At 40.4% G+C, this 22,798-nt stretch overlaps 1 protein-coding gene across 1 annotated transcript in view; it reads left to right on the forward strand.

Moving 5' to 3' along the window:
- SPTLC3 (serine palmitoyltransferase long chain base subunit 3) overlaps positions 1 to 22,798 on the forward strand; it is a 183,206-nt gene that overhangs the window by 64,406 nt on the left and 96,002 nt on the right. The window contains exon 2 of the mRNA XM_009906893.2: positions 20,722 to 20,803. The gene's annotated coding sequence lies outside the window, so the exon portion shown is untranslated. The remainder of the gene's footprint in view (positions 1 to 20,721; positions 20,804 to 22,798) is intronic.

The raw sequence follows: 22,798 nt of genomic DNA on the forward strand, positions 1-22,798 counted from the left end.
AAGCATTTGGAATGGGGCAGGGAGGATTCTTCCTCAAAACTTTCTGTGGGTAGAGAGCAATGAAGAAGAAAGGTTGATATGTTTTCAAGTGACCTGCATGGAAATATTTGCTAAGGTTATATTTGCTAGTGTTATGCATGTTCTCTGTGGAACATCAACCACAAATATGAAGAAAGGCAAAATTGAATTCAAATTGGTATCCATGCAAGTGTCTGTCAGCAATATCTTTCAGCTTGTCTTTAGCTCTTATGATTATCAGTCTGAATTAAACAATCTTTCAAGTTGTGTTTATTATGACTATTGAACAACAGTTGTCCAGAAGGAAGTCTAATTTGGTTTTAATTCTGAAGATTATGGGGGATTTTAATCTGACAATGGGTATTAATTGTAAATCTGTCCATGATGGACTAAGTGTGTTCAAAGTTATTAATGATGAACCATTGCACTGATTAATCTTCTTTTCCCTTTTGTCCTGTTGCTGAACTGATCATGTATTCTATGAATGTGTTAATTGCTCAAAAATTCTCCTAACTCTTGCTAATTACAAAGGGTTTTTTTATTAACTGTCCCCTGGAAGTATTTCTTTATGAGCCTGCTATTTTTCCAAGAAATTGATTTGTCTGCATAGGGGAGTCTTCTGTTTCTACACTATGGTTAGACAATTTTGTCTGTTAAAATAAAAATACTTAGCACATAGTGACTTACAGTATTACTTTTCAGCATGAAAAACTATTCACTGACTATTTGTGAAATATTTGGGATTCGTAAACATCTTCAGGATAAACACAACTGCCATGAACATACACACACGCAGTTTACAATAATAATAATGTCACAAAGAATAACTGAATAAGCTGACAGTGCTCATGAAAAAAAACTATCCATTACTTTTTGTGGGTTTTAGCCAAGTCTGCTTAGGATCTAAAAAGAACTTCTGACTTACACGTTCCAAAGTCAAGGTGGAAGAGATGGATCGCGTTTCTGAATGTAGACCAGGTACTCTTACCTAGTTACGCTGAATGATGGTTGTATTTGCATGCATTCATGGTTTTAATTACGCTGAAAAGGTTTGAATAAAAGTAGACAAATACCCAGTGTTGTAATTGATGAGGACTAAGGAGAAGATAAAATAATATTTAGCATAGCAGTCTTGTATTTAAAGAGTGCAGCAGTCATGTCATAGTTAAAATATCCTCCACAGAGAAGATGGAAGGGTTTAGGGAATTGTTTATTTCTTCTTGTCGCAAAAATCGTGTAGAATCAGGATGGGAAATAGAATCCAGAGAACAGTGATGGTTGTTTCTCTGTAGCAAATGTGATTGTAATGGAAAGAAATGCAAGACAGCCATCTGTTGGATTGCACAGCAACATGCTTGCTTTCCAGGTCCCAGTGTGAGCTACCAGTAGCCCAGAAAGGAACAACTACGTCATTGCAAAGGCAAATGGTGTTTGTGGACAGTTTAAATTGAGACTGAGCATAAGTTCACCAAAAAGGAAATGTACACATATGAAAATGTGTCCTAGGTGTGCTGCAGACACCAGGGATGCCGGCAAGGCTTGGTCATCATCATGCTACTGGTTGTACAGAGTTTTTCTGCATCTCTTCCCAAGCAACAATTTTATACTGCAGGACTATGTGGTCAGCTGCCATCAAAAATGAGAGACTCAGCACTGATCCAGTGTTGGAGAGGGCAAACATACTTCTGATTTTAACACAGAATCATAGAATTATCTCAGCTGGGAAATATGTCAAAGGTCATCAAGTCCAACCATCAATCCAACACTGCTATGTCCACTAAATCACATCCTGAAGTCCCTTGTCCACCCATTTCTTGAATACCTTCAGGGATGGTGATTCCACCACCTCACTGGGCAGCCTATTCAAATGTCTGACCACCCTTTCAGTAAAGAATTTTTTCCTAATATCCGGTCTAAGCTCCCCCTGGCAACACTTGAAGCTATAAAGGCCAACACCCACTTTGCTACATCTCCACTCAGCCTCCTCCAGATTAAACAATCCCAGTTTGCCCAGTTTCTCCTCACAAGGCTTGTTCTCCAGGCCCTTGACCATCTTTTTTGCCCTTCTCTGGCCAGCTCAATGTCTTTCTTGTTGTGAGGGGCCCAAAACTGAGCACAGTACTCAAAGTGCAACCTCACCAGTGCTGAGCACAGCAGCACATTCACATCCCTACTCCAGCTGGCCACACTATTCCAGACCAGGATGCTGTTAGCCTTCTTGGCCACCTGAGCACATTGCTGATTCATAATCAGCCACATATCAACTAGCACATCGAGATCCTTTTATTCAAGGCAATTTTCCAGCCACACTCCCCCAAGTGCAGGACCTGGGAACATTCAATCCCCTCATCCAGACCATTGTGTAGAACAGATAACTAGCTTGTCACTGGACTTGTCCAAATAACTAGTTTTGTTAAATAATGGAGCAGAAGACTGTACTGGTTGATCACACACTTTGTGTCAATATTCATCGTGAATATTTGACATGTTTGCTTTGGTGGACATACTCAATTTGTTTGCAAACTCTGAGGATTTGACCACTGAGTTCTATGTGATAACCATAACTTTCATACTATGAATTCCTCTGCTGATTGTTTTTTTTCCCCCCAGTAATTCATCTTAGTGACATCATGTGCTATCAGCAGCAGATTAATATTATGTTACAAATAAGGTTGAGCTGATACCAAACTGATCCAGCTGGAAGGACAAGAGGAACAGCTGTGGTAGGCCAGCTTGTTAACATCCCTATAGATACTGTAAGCAGAATGTCTGCCACTCAGGTTGTAACTTTCTGAGAGTTTTTAAATTCCACAGGCAGAATGTATTAATTACAAATTCTATACCCCCTGGCAGAGGATGACAATGTCTCTTTGATGCAACCACATACCCTTGACTGTCAAAAGGTTCACAATATGTATAAGGAGGTAAACCTTGTGGTGTCAGTCCAAACTCAATGAACATTTCAGCTGAAAAGACACTCCAATCTCTGTACACACAACAATTAAAACAGCAATAATCCTTATTTTAATTTGCTAATCAAGTGTTGTCCTAACTGAGCACAAAGCCCCTAAAAGGACAGAAGGAAAAGATTACACAGTTTCAGGGGAGATGCCTGACAGATTGTGTGCTACTTTTAAGAGAAGCTGGTTTTTCTGCTATGCAAGGTTTTATTCTTCCTTAGTCAGCAAATTGTGACAAAAAAGGTCTAGTCTGGTTCTGATTTTTTTGTTGTATTTAATATGGATTTCATAACTTTGTTTCCATTTTAATCCTTAAAGCCTGGATTTCTCCCTTTAATTTAAATGACCCAGTTTTGAAAATGCTGACTGCTTCTGTTTGGTGGTATTCACTTCCCAGAGAGACTGATACTGTTAACCTCAGTGGAAGGTACAAGTTATATCCTGCATAAATAACTTCATTCTCAGAAGCTGTCTGGGAGTGGGATATGGAAATTAGTGTATCAGTTTGCATTGAAGGCAAGGGAAAGGTAAAATAGCTTCAACAGAAGATGGTTCAGGACAACAAAACTGCAGAGTCTAGAGAACAAGCTTTATGGGGAGCAGCTAAGGGATCTGGGATTGTTTAGTCTGGAGAAGAGGAGGCTGAAGAGAGACCTCATTGCTCTCTACAACTACTTGAAAGGAGGTTGTGGTGAGGTGGTCAGTCTCTTCTCCCTAGTATCAAGTGGTAGAAGAGGAAATGGCCTGAGGTAAAATATCATGAAGGAGAGACACTTTCCATTTACAAGATCAGTGCTATGCAACTGCCTGAAGTTGACTTAGCTAAATTTATCTTGCAGTATAACTGACCTACTCTGACATTTCTTGCTTTGTGGGGGTTTTTTTTTGGTTGGTTGGTTGATTGGTTATTCTTTTTCTTTTAAAACCTCACACAACCTTGTGTGTGCTAACCCATCTAAAACACAGCACATCTTGAAGAACGGATGAATTGTTTTAACTGCAGCATTCCTAGGTTACACTGGTGTGGAGATTACAATGCTAGTGCTACAGTACTTGTCTTGAAAGTAATTTATCTTTTCCCATTGGCAAGCAGTCTTCCTCCTCATGAAAGAACAAGAGGACACAGTCTCAAGCTGTGCCAGGGGAGGTTTAGACTTGAGGTGAGGAAAAAGTTTTTCACTGAGCGAGTCGTTCATCATTGGAATGGGCTGCCCAGGGAGGTGGTGGAGTCACCATCCCTGGAGGTGTTCAAGGGGAGATTGGACGTGGCACTTGGTGCCATGGTCTAGTCATGAGGTCTGTTGGGACAGGTTGGACTTGATGATCCTTGGGGTCTCTTCCAACTTTGGTTATACTGTGATACTGTGATATATAGTTATAGATGATATAGATGAGTGTGTGTGTTACCCACTGTATTTTCAGGACACTTTAATGTGCCATTGTTATTAAAGTAAGAAATGTGTATAATTTGGGATGTTGAATTATATCATTGATAGTATGCTTCAAAGGCTCACTTGCTGGCCACCAATGCTTACTGTGTGTGCAGTAGCAGGTCTGCAAGTGCCACCCAGGCACAGCTTTTCAACAGTTGTCTGGCAAAAGGAACTGTCTTAAGTCAGTCACAATATTCTGTTTCTTCACTTGTAAATGAGTGCTTTTCCTATTGCTTTTAGACTTCACCCACGTTCTGTGCTGTACTAAGCCAGCTGTGTATTTTCTTACTCATTTTGTAGACATAATATGACCTGCCTCTCAAAAATCTAAGTAGTATAAGCTAAGAGCATGTTCTTTCATGACCACTTTATTCTTTCTTACACAGAATCACACCTGCTGGTGTTTAAAGCTCACAAGCAGTGATATTTCAGCATGTTACAAAAGTCATCAGGCAAACACGGTTCTTGATTTTGCCAAAGCCCACTTCTCTGGCAGCATGAAAAACCTTGAAGAAGGTGGAAATGGTGCAGGGAAGATGCTATGACTTTGCTGGGAGTTTTTCCTCAGTGACCACTTTATGCTTAAGATGCTTTTGAGTAAAAGTGCTTTATTCAGTATCAGGTTCCAACTAACTGTGATTCATAAGAGCTTTTCCAAAGGATTCAAATCTTACCTGGCAAGTTCAATCTTTCAAGTCCCTTTCTTTGCGTATAGGCAAAGTGCGCAGTAATGAGGTTACTCTAATTTAAAGAAAACACTGAAAGAGTCTCTTAATTGGCTTGGGGTATCAACAAAAGAATTGGCACAAGACCTTCCTTGTCCCTTCCATGAAGAGGAACTGAAACTTTGTAATTCAGGAAAGGCTTTTGGCAGTGCAGGGTATCAGGATTACTGTGCTAAGACTGCTGCCTTTATATTTCCTTTGGAAAAATGTAGTTTCATCAAAATAATCATTTTTTATAGGACTATTTCCATCCCAACTATGCTGTTGACAGATAAGTTTGTAAATGTTTCCAAAAAAATCAATGAATTTATTTTGTTTGTGTTTTATTATTTACTTCAGCGTTTCTCATTTCCTTTTATTTTGGTAGAATATTATGCTATATTATGCTATATTTTAGTATCAAATGATCAAAGGCATTCCAGAATTGCCAGTCTGTTTAATATTTCAAAATTATGGATTTTTTTCTCCAAAGTAGAGCAAAATAAAATTGTGAAAAGTCAGACTACATAACAAGTTGGAAATTCTGTAGCTGGTTTCATGTTCCCATCTATACTTTTGAGTTCCAAGGACCTGGTTTGATGCCCACCAAAACAATTGAGTGACTTTGGACTCAACTTTCAGACCAAACAATTTTCAAACTGGTTATAGAGGCCAAAAGGGTTTTCTTCTTTCTCTTAGTTTTAAATATTTCTGGTGCTATTTTCTCAAAAACCCCACTGGCAGGAGGAAATGTGTGGACACCCACTTTTAAGTCAACATGAGAAACTGAGAGTGCTTCCGCTTTCTACACTGAATCCCAACACTAACAGAAGATTAGTTTAGTGCAATTGAAGTGAGGAGCTATTGCTTGGCTTCATTTTCTTATTACTGGATGTTAACACCATGTTGCTGAATGTTCAGGAACAATGTTTTATAAATATTTTTAAGAGCTTGTTATAGATCTGTAGATCTTTTTCTTTTGCCTGTCTTGTGTTGGTTGGTTGGTTTGGTTTTTGGGGTTTTTTTAGGGGTTGAACAGATTTCCTGAGGCAGCCAGTGTGTATTGGGATACTGAATATGGCTTTGAGATGGAGCACTGAAGTTACACTGGTCACATATCAATACTCAAGTACGCTGCTTTGAGTGGTTCACTTTTGGTTCTGAGCACTCTAAAAAGTTCTTGATGCCACCAGACCTTCCCTTTTTACAGTTTCATGAACCTCTCTGTCTATTCAGGGTATCACAGGTGAAAGTGATAAGAGATTATCATATACAAAGTACTTCTCTCATCACCACCCTTATGCCCCATCCTGTACTTGTAACAGAGGGCCTCCCATTTCCTCTGCCTTGCTCTGATATAAAGTGAATCAAGAGGAAATAAAACCTCTCACTCCTTGTCCATTCCAACTAAGCACATGGAACAAAGCCTCTTGCCACCCAACTCAGCAAATGTGACCCTGGACATATAAAGGAACAAGATGGCACTTTCACAGGGCAGTTTTTAGAAAGGAGCTGCATGATGGTGATCAGATTATTTTTCTTGAAAACTTAGTGGTGCCTTGCTGCAAAAAAGAAAAAGTAAAATATATCTTTTATAATATACACTTTATGCTACTCCTACTATTGTACTATTTTGAGCTTTTGGACTGCCTTGTAACCTAGATGGTTTGTTTTCTGTGATCTTTGGTAGATACTCAAGTGTAGGTTTGGTTTGCAGATTATTCCTGAGGACAGAGAACCTAGGCACTTGTTTGTTTCATTCCCAAAGCTCTTTTATCAGGCTTTTGGGGCTTGTTTAGGATATCTTCTCAAGACCCATCTGTTTCTTTGGAATTTTTTTGACAGAGATATTTCCACTTAAGAGGCTGAAAGACTCTTGGATAAAACTCTAGAATTTGTCAGATTTTGCCTCAGAGACAAACACTTGGGAGAAAATCTTGCCAGAATGAAGGTGGCTTCTCTCCCTGCCTTACCAACATTTTGATGGCCCAGGTGGTTCCTTTCCAAAGATCACAAGAGAGTTTCTATTGTAAGAACAGTGATTTAAATTCATGTGCTTCTCCCAGTTTAGCAGCTCTAGGAACTGGGTCTTATGTAGTGTACTGTGAACTCAGCAGCCATAAAAATGTTGACAGTAGTTTTTTCATATTTGATGTGCTTTCTGCCCTATGTCAGAAAGATGAACTCACTTATAAAGAAGGAATAGGATGGACAGATGTTTTACTAAAACCTTCTTGTGAAATGTCTAAGTAGCTGGGAGAGAGAAATATAGACTATCCTCTAGAAATAATATCTTTTGCAGGTACTCGGCTTGGCAACATTTTCACCGTGCTTCCAAAGAAAATTATGATGCAGAGTAAAAATAATCCCAAGACTCCCTTATAAATTATTTGGTTTCCATCTTTAAAGAGCCTTTATTCTTGCCATGTCAATATTATTTTAATTAGAGTGCAAGAGCTCCTACGGAAGCACAAATAATTGTAGCACTGTTTCATACACATTCACAGCCATCAGAGGTCAGTACAGGTTCATTCATCTGATCACTTTTAAGATCCTCCAGTTATACATAAAAACTTCTTGATAAGTAGGAAAATGAGCCTTCATAGTTGTGACATCTTATTACACAAGCAGATTCTTGGGAACTGGGAAAAGCTAATGAGCATAAAATATATGCTTATGTTAATATCTTGGTGCCAGGAAAAGCTCCACTTCATGTTAGTTTTGGGAGCATAACTCAGCAATTGCCAAAGGACTGGACTGACTGGAATAGCTACACTGAGTATTCTTCCAGATGTTCATTAACCTTGTTAAGATCTGTTTGACATTAATCCTACTCTAGCAATGAAGCTCAATCTGCTAATACTGAGCACCAGGACAGCTTCAGCAAAGAGCCTACACCTTTCAGTATATTCTTTCAGTGACTCATCTGCACCCAATATTAATGGGCCACAGTGAAGTGTCCTCTAATAAAAATTTATAGTCTTCAGTCAAAGAGAATGAAGTTTTGAAGGCTGCATTCTGTGGGTTTATAACTGATTTTACATGTGCTATATTTATTTAAAAAAAAAAAAAAAAAAACATTCTACAAACTGCTATGAGGAGAGACTGAGGGAGCTGGGGTTACTTAGTCTGGAGAGGAGGAGACTCAGGGGTGACCTTATTGCTCTCTACAACTACCTGAAGGGAGGTTGTAGTCAGGCAGAGGTTGGTCTCTTCTCCCAGGCAACCAGTACCAGAACAAGAGGGCACAGTCTCAGGCTGCATCAGGGGAGGTTTAGGCTGGAGGTTAGGAGGAAGTTTTACACAGAGAGAGTGATTGCCCACTGGAATGGGCTGCCTGGGGAGGTGGTGGGGTCGCCGTCGCTGGGGGTGTTCAGGACGAAGCTTGAGAGGATGCTTGGTTGCAGGGTTTAGTTGATTGGGTGGTGTTGGATGATAGGTTGGAGATGATGATCTCGAAGATCTCTTCCAACCTAGTTTATTCTATTCTATTCTATTCTATTCTATTCTATTCTGTTCTATTCTATTCTATTCTATTCTATTCTATTCTTATTGAAAGTATAACAAAAATCTGAGGAATAGAAGGTTTGGGAAGTTCTGCACTTCTTTTCCCAAACGAATATTTACTTCTGTACTCTTCTGTAACTGTTTCACTGAAATATTTTCTTTAGAGGAACACAATTAAAATTTTATTTGGCTGTAGTGAGGGAGAGTGAAAGAAATACAGTGAGTCTAGTGGTTTAAGTCCTGCTGAAGAATCTCTCTTAGGAATCTGGCAGAGAATGAGTTTGAACTTGCCTTCCACTATAAAAAATAGTGTATCAGTTACAGGATCTTCTCCCTCTAGAGAGACATTCAAAAGGCAAACAAAATAAATTGTAACTACAAAAAGTTTCTAAACAATTTTGGGTTTGACTCAAAAGAAATATTGAAACAGAAGAGTTTTATGAAACATTATTTTAGTTCCCTGGACAGTAGAAATAGTAATGTGGACAGCTTGTTAAGTGTAGAAGGTCAGTTGAAAATTATAAATGCAATTTGTTAACTTGGTTTTATTGGAAGAAACACTGAAACTCAGTCTCAGAGGATAGTAAATATTACAAAATGCTGCATAAGCAGAATTACCAAGGATTCATATTCAACATGGATCTCACTACATTGGTCATTTATCTAGAAGCCTAGCTCACACAGCTATTTGTCATATGGAAACTTCAGCTTTCATTAGGACACCGTGTTGCTGCTTTTGTGACTGTAAAGAAACACATGAAAAAAAAAAACCAAAACACACTGACTCAGTGTTTCTCTACTGTAATTAATATATATTTATATATAAAATTAATCTTACAGTCCCATTGCTCCCGAAGAAAACATTGCATGCCTTTTAGATTATTGATTAAACTGTGACAGCTGGCAATGCTGACTGTGGGAAGAGAATCCTCTCATAGTATCTAGCTCAAATGTCCAGTCAATACATGCTCAGTGCCAGCTTTGAGTTTTCTAGGAAACCTTTGTAGTCCTGGTGAATGATTTAGGAAATCCTAATATGTGACAAAATACACATTCCTACAGGATCAAACAACATCACATATGCCTTGAGATCTGAATAAAGACTAAATAAGGCAACATCTTAACTTTTTGGCCGCATCAGCTTGTGTCAGCCAAAAAGTTGTTGCGTTTTACTGATGTTAACTCAGTAAAGATAGCAAAACAACTTGGATTTTATTTAATTGGACTCATGTGAGGTTTTAGAACCCTGAAGGAGGACTCACTAAAATCCAAACTGTAGCCACATTTAATAATCATTATTTGAGAAACACTGTAAGAGTGATTGGGAATTTTGTTGTATCTTATAAACAATTATTCTCAGCCTTACCTTTACATTCTGGACAGCTGCATTGATTTAATCAGAAATATTCAATATATGTATCTGTATGGAAAATTGCAAGAAAAGCCTTTAGCTTGTATTCTGTGACCAGTTAGATAAAAAGGCTTAATTCAAAGGTGTTCTGTGTTATCAAAAGGTCACACAGTGAACAGTCATTTGAGTTCCTGCAAAGTCTACTGACACTAATTAAGCATCTATAGAAAAGAGGAAATATGTGGATTATTTGCTTACCGTTCCACACTATATGAAATCTGGAATTTAGTTTTAATTATACTGCTTGCTGAAGTTAATGAAAGTGTTGTCCTAAGCATTGTGTGGAAGGTGGGTTTGGTCTGAAACTTTTCATATTTGATGTCAGGGCAAATGTCTAAGTCTCTGGTTAATGGGAAGGGACACAGCAAATTAAGATAGAATACAAGTCTAAATTAGGCCTGTGGTCTGAGTTTATCTAGGTGTAAATCTGCATCTTGACAGAGTACCTAGAGTAAGCAGAGCTTTGTAGAGGGCCATGTCTTATTGCAGAGTTATCACAGAAGTTTTTATCCTCTAGATTTTTAATTTTTTTTTTTTTACATGGAAGTACTGATTTTGTATGAGCCTTAGTTTTAAACATAACATCTGGACCTGGCTCATGTTGAATGTGTTCTGAAAGTATTACATTTTCCACTTCTTTCACAGAAGTCTGATAGTAAACCCCAATCTCCAGAATCTCTCCCAACCCCCTGTTCCACCCCTTTCCTCAATACACCTGTTTTCAATGAAAACAGAGTCTATAAAGTTTTTTTCCCCACCCTCAGGTCTCTCCTTCCCTGCCAAGCATTCAATTTTTGCCTATCCTGGTCACAAGTCTTGAGTCACGTCTGTTCTCTATTTTTCTTTTTTTTTTCCCTGAGCAAAGAAAAGGAAGAGAAAGAATGCAAAGAAACTGCATTAATGCTCTGGTAAATCTGTGGCATCAGCTGCTTTTTGCTAGTGCAGTGAATAGAGGGAGAGGAGAAGGCCTACACACATCCAAGTGCCGGGTTCTGCACATTGGCCACAGCAACCCCAGGCAGAGCTACAGGCTGGGGTCAGAGTGGCTGGAGAGCAGCCAGGCAGAGAGGGACCTGGGGGTGCTGGTCGACGGTAGGCTGAACATGAGCCTGCAGTGTGCCCAGGCAGCCAAGAGGGTCAATGGCATCCTGGCCTGCATCAGGAACAGTGTGGCCAGCAGGAGCAGGGAGGTCATTGTGCCCCTGTACACTGCACTGGTTAGGCCGCACCTCGAGTACTGTGTCCAGTTCTGGGCCCCTCAGTTTAGGAAGGAGGTTGACTTGCTGGAACAAGTCCAGAGAAGAGCAACAAAGTTGGTGAGGGGTTTGGAACATAAGCCCTACGAGGAGAGGCTGAGGGAGCTGGGGTTGCTTAGCCTGGAGGAGACTCAGGGGTGACCTTATTACTCTCTACAACTACCTGAAGGGAGGTTGTAGACAGACGGATGTTGGTCTCTTCTCCCAGGCAGCCAGTACCAGGACAAGAGGACACAGTCTGAGGCTGCGCCAGGGGAGGTTCAGGCTAGATGTTAGGAAAAAGTTCTATACAGAGAGAGTGATTGCCCATTGGAATGGGCTGCCTGGGGAGGTGGTGGAGTCGCTGTCATTGGAAGTTTTCAGGAGGAGACTTGATGGGGTGCTTGGTGCCATGGGTTAGTTGTTTAGGTGGTGTTGGATTGGTTGATGGGTTGGACACGATGATCTTGAAGGTCTCTTCCAACCTGGTGTATTCTATGTATTCTACTCAAGGTAAAAGACTGGTTACAGTCTTGCGTATAGAGAAGGTTGCTTAGAAATCCACTACAACCAGTAGGATGCTAAATTAGCTGGAATTCTCACCTCCCAGGCAAAGGGATGAATGCAAGCAGATAGAGTGTGGAATGAGGCCTGTCCAAAAGTACAGCAGTCTGCCTTGCCTGGCTTTTGACAGTGACATCAAATATGCTGCTTTGTTTGACATCAGTTTTTGTTTCAAAAGAGAACTATAGAGACTGGGAAAAAAAACAACCCTTGATACCAGCTCTTTACTGATATCTGTCCAACTTACCTTGCATCCTATTAAAATTAGAGATGATGTGGAACACAAAATTAATTAATTTCACAGGAAAGAAGCTTTAGTTTTCTGGTGTCTCAGCATGACAGTGAAAAGATTCCAATCAGAAACTATCTTCCTGCACAAATATGTGTTTAATCAATTGAAACTAATGTATTGAGATCGAACCTGCAGGTCTGGGAAGCCTTCTCATGCTTTTATTTCCTGGTGTATCTGCTAGGTTTGAACTGAATTCTTGGAGTCCTAGCTCCCAAAACATTGCAGTGCTTTAAGAATAACAGAGTGTGTTCCTAAAGCTTTTGTAATAAATACAGAATGTTTCAGACTTGTGCACTAAAGCTTAAATGCTAATAACCCCAACTAAGGAACAACAACATTTTATTTTATTGACAAAATTAGATAGTGCAATTAAGCAAAGGGCTTAAACCAACATAGAGAATCATGGAATGATTTGGGTTGGGAAAGACCTCTATGTGTTTTTAAAATTCTTGAGATGATTTTGTAGTGTTGCTCATCCTGTGTTTGGGACCAGTTTCTAGAATGAATTTTTAACATCTCACTCAACCTTTCATCCTCCCATCTGACCCTTAGTACCTCTTCAGGCTGCCACTGACTTCAGCAAGAAGTGAAATTGAGTAAGAATTTCAGCTAAAACTGCTTAAGGCAGAAGTGTACCTAAGTTTGCAAAGTCACATATTGAGCAGAACTCTCAAAAATAGTAAAACAAAATTATGCACAAGTGAAAACAGAAAGTAGGTAAAGTGAACAATAAATGGCTTCTTCCAGTTATTTTACAGTCTAGGGTAAAAGTAACTAATGTCAACCATAGTAAAGTGTCATGAGGCAACTGATGAGAAATTTTTAGTTTTTATAAGGCTACCATCTCTTTACCAGAATAACTGGTAATAAACACAGATTTCTTTCTTTCTTTGTTTATTTTCACTATCTCAACTTCTGTTTCTCTAAGACATAGGACAAACAACTGAAATGATGAATAACAAAACCAAAGGCATTGACAACAGGAAATTAGAGTATAGACAGATTTTAATGGAGCCACATTTAACCCAATAATCTATACTGGTAATGGGTTTGGCAAGTAATCTTCTGCGTCATGGCACTAAGTTTAGTGATGCTAATAAAAAGTTGTTGAAGTGTAGCTACTACTTGCATGAGAAGGGCTATTGACCTCACTGGGACTAATCACATGAAGTGCTCTATTGAGTGAGTAAGGATTGCAAAATGAAGCCACTTGTTTGCTATTTTGCAATGCTCTTTTTTCATCTGGGCAGTGTTATTAGTTCTCACCTGGGCCTGTGTAAATCTCATGTTTCAAGAAGAGCTGACCAATTGCATTACAAGAAGAATGAGTTTTAGGCTTTGTGTGAAATCACTTCCTAATTTCCTGTTATGGAGACAGAAATTTCATCATTAATCATAAAGTTTTGTCTTTTGGTTCAGTTTTATTAATAATACTAGAGCGATTTGTCTTTCTGGTTGAGTATCGGTTGTCTTAATGTTCCACATGTTTGTAGCTAAGAATGCCTTGGCTGAACTGATGTGATGATGACACAAAGAAGGAACAGATGGCACAGAGCTGTCCCTGCTCTTTAGCACGTCAGTGGCTGGAAATAATGACAATACCACACTGGCTCATTCCAAATTATGGAGACCAGCAAACAAATTAGCCTGACTGGCAGGAGATCTCAGAAGAGTAGACTGAAATCTGCCTTGGACAGCCATAGATGTTATATGACTGCAGATCACATTGCTAGTGAAAGAGGTCAGTAGAAAAATGTTCGAGGAAGAGGTTTTGCCTCTGTCTGGTGCTTTTAAAATTCTTCTAAGCTTTTGCTTTGATGAGTAGTTCTACTGAATTCATTTGGTCTACCTGCATTGAGGAGTACATTTGACTTTATGATCAAAAACTAGGTAAGAGTGTAGTAATGGCATCATACTTCTAAGTAGAAGAAGCCAGAGCAAAAGAGTATACTGGACTCTCTCCCCTCTTCCCCTCTTCCCCTCTTCCCCTCTTCCCCTCTTCCCCTCTTCCCCTCTTCCCCTCTTCCCCTCTTCCCCTCTTCCCCTCTTCCCCTCTTCCCCTCTTCCCCTCTTCCCCTCTTCCCCTCTTCCCCTCTTCCCCATTATTGTTGATTTTTTCTGACCTTGACAGGTATGTTTATTTTATCATAAGGTATAGGCAGAACCATAGCAACTGTGTGAGCTATTAAATCTCAATCCTATCAAGGAGATGAAAGGATCAGGTGCCACAAATGTCCTCGGGCTGGGTACAGATTCCTAACCAGACACATGTACCATATATCAAAAAAATCTCCAAAAATTTCTAATGTCATGAGTATTCACAGCTGATCGCCATCTGGATACACTCAGAGAACAAATTCTGCTTAAGAAACCAGAGGGACAGTATATTTATGTGCTTATGGCTTGAAACCATTTTCCTGTCATCTTGTACCTCATGAAAGAGTAAGGAGGTGTAGGATTTGTAACTAAAGAAAAGCAATTTTTTTTTGTTCCACAAAAGAAAGGAAAAATGGGCTTTTTTTCTGCTTGGGCCTGTGGTACAATTTGCTATAAAACAGCAAATACAAGAGTTTGGAATATTAAATGGTATGAGTCTTTATGAAGTTTCTTCTGTTCCATTGGTGAGCACATAGGTCTTGTCAGTGACATACTTATAGCTTGTAAGGAATAGCAGTATTCACAAAGATGAACTTTAAAAAAAAAATAGTAAAATTCCTTGCTTGGTAAATAAATGGATAAAATTAACTTTTATCCAGACTGGAAAATGACATGTGGATAAACTCTGCCCACTTTATATGTGAAAATACCAAATATTTAGCTGGTTTACTCTCTAGCAGTGTCAAGGTTATCTGCCAGAAGATGAATGGAAAAGGTAAACTTGTAGGTCTTGTGATTTGTGTGAATGGTTTCCTAAATGTGAAAGCTTGGGGATTTATCCCAAGGTAATTTCTGATACTTTTTCCCTGCAAGCAGTGCAGCTTGTCCTGTGATTCTCTTATTACCTCGTGTAAGTTCCATTTGTCCATCTGAAAAGACCTTTGAGAAATACTTGTGCCAGCTTCTTTCTGTACTCGGGAATAAGCAGAACTCTTTGAAATTAAGAAGTCAGTAAAATTCCCTCTCATATGCAAACCCTGCAGTAACACTTTGAGAATATTGCAGCAAAGCCCGTGTTTCCAACTACAGTGATTTGAAGCTGTTAAAAATGAACATTCTCTCAGGAGAAAGAGAAATTTAGAATCTTCATTTCTCAAGAGAAATAACCAAAATTCATCATTACAGGCAAACCTATTTAGACAATGCAAATGATGATGTAATTTAATTTTCAGTTTATAAGACACTACCAAAAAAAGTAAGAGATCATGAAAATAATAGTAGTGACAGTGAAAGAGCAGAGAACCTAATCCTAAGCTGTAGTAGGTCTAAATGGTCCAGACCATTCCCAATGAATATTCATATATACCACAGCTTTGCTGCTAGCCTGTGATGAGAACTGGAAATCTTTTTAGAATAGAATAGAATAAACCAGGTTGGAAGAGACCTTCGAGATCATCGTGTCCAACCTATCATCCAACACCACCCAATCAACTAAACCATGCAACCAAGCATCCTGTCAAGCCTCGCCCTGAACACCCCCAGTGACGGCGACCCCACCACCTCCTCAGGCAGCCCATTCCAGTGGGCAATCACTCTCTCTGTGTAAAACTTCCTCCTAAGCAGCCTAAACCTCCCCTGACGCAGCCTGAGACTGTGCCCTCTTGTTCTGGTACTGGTTGCCTGGGAGAAGAGACCAACCTCTGCCTCACTACAACCCCCCTTCAGGTAGTTGTAGAGAGTAATAAGGTCACCACTGAGTCTCCTCCTCTCCAGGCTAAGCAACCCCAGCTCCCTCAATCTCTCCTCATAGGGCTTGTGCTTTCCTTCCTTATACCCAGGCAAACATTTGTTATTAGTGCCATCCAATATGAATTCTCAAAAATTTTCAGTGGCTACTCTGTGTTGTTTGTGGTTTTTTTTCTGAGCCCACTGCTTTTGTGAGCAAGCAGGATGTATGAAGGCCAACAACTCTTTGTACATTCCTGAGAGCTACCCACAAAAATCTTTTGAAAGAGAGAAACAATAGACTGTGATGATAAAGCAATACAGATGAAATTCAGATGGAAAATGTAAAAGATCAAGTCTATGCCTGCTTCATGCTATTTCTCAAGAGCTTCCCTTGGGGCACCCATCAAAGAACAAACTGGAGAGGATTACTGGGGTGTGTCAAGTTTCAAAGGTGACACCTATTCTGGACTGCTCAGAGCTGCATTTTGAGGGTCATTTAGACTTTTCTTATAGAGACAGGAGATGAGACTGGGACAGAAAATGGCAACTGCTCAAAAAAAAATTCTGATGTTTCACATTTTCTTTGTGGAAGTGCTCTCTTGATGCATTTGTGTACTTGTGACTTCCCACAGAATCACACTGTTGTGCCACTCCTTGAGGTATGAGCCAGCAAGCAGGTTAATAATGTCCTACTTCTGCGATTAGAAATCAGCAAATCCATCTGTGCTCTTGCTGTACTAAACAACAACAAATTTTCAAGGCCCACTTGAAAAAAAAAGAAAAAAAGTTAATGCTTTTTCAGTGGAAGGCAGTTGCATGAAGTGCTGCAGCTTCATAGTGTGCCAAACAAAATTTCCAGTCTTTTGTAGACCCCTCAGATGTGTCAATCCACGTGTAAAGACTGCAAGTTAGCACAATAGGCTTTCCCTCCTTAAGTATCTGTATCTGTGATCCCTAAGAAGCTCTTGCACCTTGGTAGCTCACAAGCCACAGTGTATTTTTCTCTAAGTATCTCTCCGGGAAAAACAATGCAGTTCAGAAGCCTGGAGTCACGTTTCAAGCTATGAGCCACATTTCTCCATCCACTAGCCTCTAAAGAGGCCTGAATCCCTTTTAAGATTTAGTGGCAGTCTGAGAGGAGGGACCTCTGCCAGCAGAATGGCAGCCACCACAAACCTTAGAACAAAAGGAACATTGAGGAAAACTGAAGACTGATACAGACTTGTAGAACAAAAGTTAGTTTCTTAAGTAGGAAAAAAAATCGTTGCTTCCTTGCACACAGTAGTACACGCTGACAGAATAAAATTGCTAAACTGATGTTCTTGCTTCACCCAGAAAGGTTTTTATAGCAAGAAATCAAGTGACGGTGTAAATCTAATCTGTCTGTTCAGCAGTCAGCTCCAACACCAGGCTACAGTGCAGCAGCCGCAAGCATGTCAGACTGCACCCTCCAAGGCCTTGCCTGCTCCCCTGGCTCTTGGTTGCTGGGGTTATCTCAGCTTTCACGGATGGGCATGGCTTCTTGCACTGGTAAACACAGTTCTGACAAGAGTTTTTCCTGCCAGTACTAGCATTTTGCAGTGAATTCCAGCTAGTTTATTATTCATGTGCTGTGAGGCTACCTCATTGATAGGGCTTTCCCATACTGGAGCTCTCAGCCTCATTTCTGGAATTTCACACAAACCAACAAAACTGTAAAATGTGCAAGTTTTCTTTGCAGTAACTAATATCTGTTATAAGTCAAAGTATAAAGCCCTCTCTGCCTGCTGGGAAGCCAGTTCATTCTCTGCTCTCTCCCCCAGTTCCCAGACTGCAGAGATGAAGAAAGGCTGCCATGCCATCCCCAGGGCTCTGCAGGTAATGCAGGGACCTGTGAGAGTTAGAGGAGACCTGCCTGTTGAAAGAAATATGAATTAGGGGTTCTTCCACGTGAACATTTAGGAAGTTTAGCCCACAGACAGTGCTGCTGAAATCTGGATGAATCTGGAAAGACACCCAAGAAGATAACTGGCCAGCTGATACCTGATACTTGCCGCTGCGTATGTTGTTCTGTTACATGGCGTTTCCTATATTGTTCATTTATTTATGCCTAACTGGTGTTGCTGTATTGTAGGACCAACCCCTGCCTGACTACAACCTCCCTTCAGGTAGTTGTAGACAGCAATAAGGTCACCCCTGAATCTCCTCTTCTCCAGGCTAAGCAACCCCAGCTCCCTCAGCCTCTCCTCGTAGGGCTTGTGTTCCAAACCCCTCACCAACCTTGTTGCTCTTCTCTGGACTCGTTCCAGCAAGTCAACCTCCTTCCTAAACTGAGGAGCCCAGAACTGGACACAGTACTCGAGGTGTGGCCTAACCAGTGCGGTGTACAGGGGCAGAATGACCTCCCTGCTCCTGCTGGCCACACTGTTCCTGATGCAGGCCAGGATGCCATTGGCCCTCCTGGCTGCCTGGACACACTGCAGGCTCATGTTCAGCCTACCATCGACCAGCACCCCCAGGTCCCTCTCAGCCTGACTGCTCTCCAGCCACTCTGACCCCAGCCTGTAGCTCTGCATGGGGTTGCTGTGGCCAATGTGCAGAACCCGGCACTTGGATGTGTTCAATCTCATGCCGTTGGACTCTGCCCATCTGCCCAGCCTGTCGAGGTCCCTCTGCAGAGCCTCTCTACCCTCCAGCAGATCAACTCCTGCCCCCAGCTTGGTGTCATCTGCAAATTTACTGATGATGGACTCAATGCACTCATCCAGATCATCAATAAAGATGTTGAAGAGCATGGGGCCCAGTACTGATCCCTGGGGCACACCACTAGTGACTGGCTGCCAGCTGGCTCTGGCACCATTCACCACTCTCTGGGCTCGGCCCTCCAGCCAGTTCCTAACCCATCGCAGTGTGCTCCCATCCAAGCCATGGACTGACAGCTTGGCCAGCAGTTTACTGTGGGGGATGGAATCAAAGGCCTTGCTGAGGTCCAGGTAGACTATATCCACAGGCCTCCCCACATCCACCAGGCGGGTCACCTGATCATAGAAGGAGATCAGGTTGGTCAGGCAGGACCTGCCCTTCCTAAATCCATGCTGGCTGGGCCTGATCCCTTGGCCATCCTCTAAGTGCTGTGTGACTGCACTCAGGATGACCTGCTCCATAATCTTGCCTGGCACTGAGGTCAGGCTGACAGGCCGGTAATTCCCTGGCTCATCCAACCGGCCCTTCTTGTGGATGGGCACCATGTTGGCAGCTTCCAGTCATCTGGGATGTCTCCAGTGAGCCAGGACTGCTGAAAAATGATGGAGAGCGGCTTGGCCAGCTCATCTGCCAGCTCTCTCAGCACCCTAGGATGGATCCCATCTGGTCCCATGGACCTGTGGGGATCCAAGCGGCTAAGCAGATCACCAACTACGCCATTCTGGAACAGAGGAAAACTATGCTGCTCCCTGACTCCTTCTGCCAGCTCTGCAGGCCAGCTGTAATGGAACAAAAGTCATCAGAGTTTTGGAAGGTTAGATGGTTTTGTCCCCATTACTTGGATGCATCACCAGAAGCCAGTCCTTTAAGTTACCCTGTGTAACAACAGTAGTGCATAGCACAAAAGTGGTTTTCTTCAAACACTGAGGGAATGCTTCTACAGGGCCCTACTCATCCCATTCTCTCTGTTCTGTTGTTAAACCTTGGCTAATTATCCATATATATATTTTGCCTCCCTTTTGTACCACACTTCTCAGCAATTTTTCTCATAGCATTTAAAAAGAATTTAAGTACTTCTTTCAAGAGGTGAGTCAGCAAAGGCCCAGTGTAAACATGATAATGACAAAGCAAGGAATAAAACCTAGACCTTGGGAATTCATTGATGGTTTTCCTAAGATTTATAGTAGTTGTAGCCACATCTTAGAAACTTTACTAGCACCTGTCTTGACCATGGCATGTGGTCTGCTAGTAACCTTAGAAATTCACCATCTCTTACCAGCATATGAAGAGCAACTTGATAACTTCTGACCAGTACCCAAGCTGCTAAAGTGAAGCACATATATAATCTTACTAGGACTGGGGTCTCCTGCAGTTAAATACACAAAGTTCTTGTGTAGTCAGTATAGTAATTCCTTTCCTCCTACTTCCCAGAATGGGTAATAAGAGACAGAGTATTGCTGGTGATGGTTTTAGTGTTGCAAAGTACACAATCATTGGGTCCTTCTGTCAGCATCCAGGCAGGATAGACTTTCATATTCTTGAGTAGTACATTTAGATGCAGGTGATAAGTAGCATGTCAGACATGGATAGAGAAGCCTGAGTAATGGATGGCATTGAGTGAGAGGGATTTCTGTAGGGTGCAAGCCAGACTCATTCTTTCTATAAATCATTTGCTTTAAATGGAATCAGGGCAGGAATTTTACCCAGCCTCTAGTGGTATTTCTTCTCTGAGCTCTGGCTTTTAGAGTGTGGTTAAAAGAAATCCAAAAGGATGGCTGTTCTCTGAGGTTTTTAAGATTGCTCATTTAAATCCATACGTAGTCTCTCTTTTTTTGAGTGGTGGCTGTTTGTGATCTTAAATTTTGGGGACATTGAAAACTAAAATTAATATAGCATATTTAATTCACTTTTTTATTAATTTAAGGGCAGTGGTATTTCATGGGCCTAGAAATAGCAACCTGGAACTAGAGACAAAATTTATATCATCTGAACTGTTATCTAATCAGAGATTCCACTCCCCCATAAGCCTAATTGAAAAATAGAGTAAGATTCACATGAGATGTAAATTATATCACTTTGTGTCCTGGAAGGTGCTGAGTCTGTTGTGAAGTGTGCCTGGCAAAGGTGACAGTGGAAATACCGGAAGCTGTTCAGAGGAAGAATGCTATTGGGGTAAGTTTTTCTTGTCTTACCTTTATCACAAGAGGATCAAGATGATCAGTAACTGAGTGAGTAGATGCTCTGGCAAAGTTTGATTTGATGTGACAATCAGGGAAATCATTCCCAAATGAAGAATGATTCTTGGTGAGAGGTTATTTGCCAGGTGTAGAGAACATCCTCTGTTTTATCTTGTTCCATTTATCACAGCACCATAGGTCATAAAAACACAGGGAAGTGTTATTGACCATTCTTTACATCTGCTTCCAACTTACCTTCAACTCAGTCTTTCCCTTGCAAATATGAACTCTTAGTCACTTGTCATGACCAACAATTTATCTGTCACATATTCACATTTAATCTGCAATTGAGTTATCCTTACAGATGCCTTAATGAAGCTTTAAAGATACTGATTCATACAGAAATGAGGTAATTTTGCCTAGGAAAAACACCCAAAAGAAATCTGAGTTCTGATGATAAATCTGTTGTAATTGTTTTACTCTTCCTGCATTGTTTTAGTTAATTAATGGGATATTTTCTTAATCCACACTACTGTTGTCTTATTAATTACAATATGTAAGTAAAAGGCTTTTTGAGGATATAAAAATCAAACCTAGTTAGAGATGGATTGCTTTTTCAGTTGTGCTACTGAGTTGTGTCACTGAGATTTTCTGCAGATCTTATTGGAAGTCTCTATAAACCGCTGGGGGCATAAACTAAGGTGAAATGAAGAAAGAAAGATGTAGACATTTCTGACCAGAGACAGGGTTAGTTAAGGTCTGTCTTGGGTAGGGACCAAAAGTTTTCCACCATGTTGAAGATATACCACTTTGAAAATCATGTCAAAGGAGAAAATGTGTTTTAACAATTCAATACATGGGTAACTCCAGTTTTCAAAATCAAAACATTTCCCTGAACATCTTCAGTAGTTTATCTAGCATGATAATCTTCTGTACTCCATATACTCCAGTTGTTACTTGCCTTTTCTGTACGTCCCTTAATATTTCATTGCCAAGATGACATAATATTTCTTTTTTTTTAATTAAAACAATCCAAGTATTTTTGCTCTCCCAGCCTTTTAGCCTTACTGTTTTCCAAAATGGATATTATAATATAGTTTTCCTTTCATCTGACTCCACAATAATTTTAATTGTTGTAGGAGGAAAGGGTTCCATCAAATGCTGCCAGAGATGTCATATACTTTTATGTTTTGCCCTTACAATCTAAAAGAGGAGAACTTGGTTCAGCAAAGACAACATTTCTGTAATCAATAAACTCTTACTTGAAAGCAAGGATGTGTATTAGTCCTGCTTAGTAGTTTCAAATGTGATTAAAGCCTGACTTGTTTTAAGAGTAAATTAATTAACTACACAAAAGTACTTTTCTCATTAATTATAATAGCATGCTGTTTGTCCCCATTAGTGGCCAAACTGAATTTAAAGGGCCAGTTCACTCTAGAAAACACCCCTGCACACATCTGTGGAATAGGGTCAGATATATTGCTTCTAGCTCTAGGTGAAATATCATTTTAACACTGAAATGCCTTCCATTTCCATGCAGGATTAATGTTGTGACTATGATGCTACCTACATAATAAAACGTTAAACAAAAAGAAACATAAAGCTGTTCTGTTCTTCTTACTACTTTCTTTTCCAGTTAAGATACTCTTAGCAAAATGAATGATGTAATTTTAAAACTTACTCTGTTTAAATTTTTTAAGCTTTTTAATACTCTAAATGGAGTAACATGGTTCTATGTTGAGTATAATCAGAAGAATGTGGTGGGGGGGGGAAAAAGAAGGAAAAAAAACCCCACAGTGTTCCTCACTAAGAGATATTTAAGAGGTAATGTATCTTTAAGTGTCCCCGCCTCTGAATCCACCCACTTCTTGATAGCTGCAGCAGCCTTGTTGACTCACAGAAGCTGTGTTCATACAACAGCCAGCAATGAGCAGTATTTTTCAGAGATTTAAACATCACGCCTTTGCTATGTAGTTCGCGTTCTAGCTTG

The sequence above is a fragment of the Dryobates pubescens genome, chromosome 3 (assembly GCF_014839835.1).
Source record: "Dryobates pubescens isolate bDryPub1 chromosome 3, bDryPub1.pri, whole genome shotgun sequence".
Classification (NCBI taxonomy): domain Eukaryota; kingdom Metazoa; phylum Chordata; class Aves; order Piciformes; family Picidae; genus Dryobates; species Dryobates pubescens.